The following is a 2,949-nucleotide window of genomic DNA, read 5'->3' as shown; positions in this document are numbered from 1 at the left end:
TCCATGGGGTTGCAAAGAGTCGGACATGGCTGAGCCAACTAAGCACAGCATGTGGAATCTAGAAAGACAGTACAGATAAGCCTGTTTGCAGGGCAGGAATAGAAATGCAGACACAAAGCTGACCTTTCTTTATGATGGCTAAGGAACCCTAGCTGTATGTTTCTTATCAGGAACGCTTTCTTATCACAGACTGAAACTGGACTGGGACCACATTTTCCTGGTGTACAGCTTTGGGTCTCCCTCCTTAGCTAAAAACCCATTGTTCCACGCCATAGATCATGGACAATATGACTGGAGCCTGGACAGCACATGTTAAGGGGGCTGGTATTGCCAATTGGCTAGCCTGACCAAGGAAGAACTTTGCCATGATTCCTGAGGAGCAACTGACCTTGAGTATCTATCCCTGCCTCAAGACACTGGGAATTAGCTACACAATCTACTGCAAAGGAACCAAACTAGCATCTAAGGTGGAGTTACTTAACATCTTTAATTTGAACAATGAAGACAGCTTGTCCCAAATCTTGATTTTTGATTTCAGCATTATTTTTGACTTATTCTCTTTGATAATCCATTTTCTTGGAGAAAAAAAAAATGTTCACAGTAAACCATGTCTCTAATCCATCTAAAAGCTGCATCAAATTATTTAGACACAGAGAAAGAAGGGAGCTGGAAAACAGTCTTATTTCACTCCATTTGGGATTAAGATTGGATTTTTGAGAAAATGATTTCTGTCCTCTCAGATCATTAGACCATTATCATGTTATTGTTAGAATATATTATGATGAAGGCTTTGAAGGAGTAACAATAGCTGACAGTCTCTACTAGAATCAGACACCCTGACTCATGGACAATTTCCATCGATGGAATCGGAAGGTTATAACAGATGAGCTAATATGATGACTTTGCTTTTTGAGGTCAGGCGGTGCTAAGAGGTGGAGCAGAGGACATGCCGCGCGTTTGGAAGTATCACCTTTGTATCTTATGAGTAAGATAAAAATATTAACATATCTCAAATCTTGTAAAACACGTGTTACTGGGGGCTTTCATATACACTGATGCTTTTGATTTTCACAGCAGTCTTATTGAGCACAGAAGGTGATAGGATTATCCTTGCTTTATCCATCATTTACCTATGATGGACTTGAGACGAAACTCTGAGAAATTAAGCCTTATGTTCATGATCCCAGGGGAAACTGGACTTGGGTTTTCTGACTCCAAATCTAATGTGCTTTCTACTATATTTAAATAGTAAAATATTTAAATCTGTATTTAAATTTCAATTCATTTCAGAGAAAGTTAGTATAAAGAGTGGATGAATGTAGAAGTTAATAGAAATTATGTGCTAACTGTAAAATTATAAATCATTGTGCAATGTATATCAGTTCTAATATTATCACAAGTTCAGATTAAACAAAATGAAGAATGTAGTACTTTAAGTGTCTTACTGAGTAAAATAAGTGTCATTAGATAATGATCTATTTTGGGATGGGAGAAAGTATTTATTAAGATGCTTTTGCATTCTCCGAAACAATGAAAAGCTTTAGAGAACAGTTCCGGACTTCTGCTCAATTACAACAGCTGTCCAGCTCTTTCTGCTCCAGGGAACATGGCACCCAGTGATGTGATCTCAAGCAGTATGTGCATAGAGATGTGGTAGCCATAAAAGACATGGAAATAAGTCTCTTTGGTGGCCTTCTAGTTTAGATTCTGTGTCTTTCATTCCAACAACTCTGGGAAGGCTTAATGATACCATTGAACTTCAACCGCCACCAAAGCTGTGCCCCAGAGGGACAAAGTATGCTCTATTCCTGCAGACACGTGGAGACTTCCCTGAGCAAGCAAGTGATGAGCTGACAGAAGAAAACCTCCGCCCTCTTACCAGAGACTCCCCTCCCTTTTGCAGACTTCACTTGGATATCATGTGTTTTCAACTGGTGTCAAAACCCATGGGCCTTTTATTTATCTGTCTGGATTGTTGATTCATGCTCAGCATCACAGAAGGAACTTTCTCCCTTGTGCTTCCCCACTTGCCCTCCCTTTCCCTGTTAAAAAGAGCTATCACTACTTCAGTAACTACAAGCAACAGATCATTTTATGCTTTAATCCATAAATAAACATTTCTTCCTTTGAACTTCATTAAATTTGGATGTGTTTTCATTTTGAAACAATCTGGCATCCCTATCATTTAGACATATAAAACTATAAAACTAGCAATTAATTTTGGTCTTTAGGAGTACTGGTGGTCTAGAAACAGTGAGTTTATGCCAACAAAAGCAAATGAAAACCTCAAAGACGAAGACATAGCACTTAGAGAAGAAAATCACTAAGTGTCATGCTCAGTAGCCAAAGGAGATTATATGCAACTTGTTCCTGATGGTGTCCGTCAAAATTCCCAGCTTGCTTAAAGAATACTGAAGACAGAAATTCTATTCCCTCAAACATTATTCATCTGAATAAAATAACTGTCCAATGAAAACCTAAAAATTATGATTTGACTGATTATGAAAATATTGATACTATTTACTGGCAAATATCTTTCTATTAATTGTGACTATATTAAAGACTTGAGTGATAATACTTCCCTAGCAGTCCAGTGGCTGAGACTTTGTCTTCTGATGAAAGGGGTGTGGGTTCCGCCCCTGGTTGGAGAGTTAAGATTCCACATGGCCAAAAAATAAATCCTAAACCAGAAGCAATAAAGTAACAAATTCAATAAAGACTTTAAAAATGGTCCTTGTCAAAAATTTTAAAAATAAAATAAAGACTTGAGTGCTAGATACAAAGCACTGTACCAGATACTACAAGGAAGTTTGAAAGCTTTTTCTTTCAAAGAGCATCTAAGCTAGTGAAGAAGAAGACAGCCAACCAGAACAATTATCTATTGACAGGCATGCTAACTTGCTAGATGCAACACTACTTCCAAAGCTGGATCTTTACGACTTGTGTTGG

General features: G+C 37.9%; 1 long non-coding RNA gene across 1 annotated transcript; it reads left to right on the top strand.

The window, feature by feature from the left end:
- Positions 1-673: 673 nt before the first annotated feature.
- On the top strand, positions 674-2,136 carry LOC123329089. The gene is made up of 2 exons (XR_006544236.2): positions 674-985; positions 1,815-2,136. It is a non-coding gene; the product is annotated as an uncharacterized LOC123329089 (long non-coding RNA).
- The last annotated feature ends 813 nt before the right edge of the window (positions 2,137-2,949 follow it).

Source organism: Bubalus bubalis, chromosome 14 (assembly GCF_019923935.1).
Source record: "Bubalus bubalis isolate 160015118507 breed Murrah chromosome 14, NDDB_SH_1, whole genome shotgun sequence".
Taxonomy (NCBI): Eukaryota; Metazoa; Chordata; class Mammalia; order Artiodactyla; family Bovidae; genus Bubalus; species Bubalus bubalis.
This window is presented reverse-complemented; position numbering and strand designations above follow the sequence as displayed.